Raw genomic sequence first — 348 nt, forward strand, 5'->3', positions numbered from 1 at the left:
GGGGGAGATGGAGCCCCTGGGGGGTGGCGGCTGACTGACGGTCCCCAGCACGAGCCGCGGGCAGGACACCCCCGCTGGACAGCGCGGGAAAGGTGACATCACACCACAGCACCAGCGCATGACGACGCAGCGTCACCACGCAATGGCAGGACCGCGCTGCCCGGCGCGCGAGCAGCCGCCCCCGCTCTCACGTGACAAACTCCCCCCCCCATCACGCGCCCGCTTGAAGGACGCCGGCGGCAGGCGGCCGTGCACGCATGCGCGCTCTCGCCCCCACGACTCTCCCATGGTCCGATCATAGAGATCGCGGACGCGCCCGCTAGAGTGACGCCCAGGAGCGCCGGAAGT

The sequence above is a fragment of the Aptenodytes forsteri genome, unplaced genomic scaffold (assembly GCF_000699145.1).
Source record: "Aptenodytes forsteri isolate BGI_AS27 unplaced genomic scaffold, ASM69914v1 Scaffold374, whole genome shotgun sequence".
NCBI lineage: Eukaryota > Metazoa > Chordata > Aves > Sphenisciformes > Spheniscidae > Aptenodytes > Aptenodytes forsteri.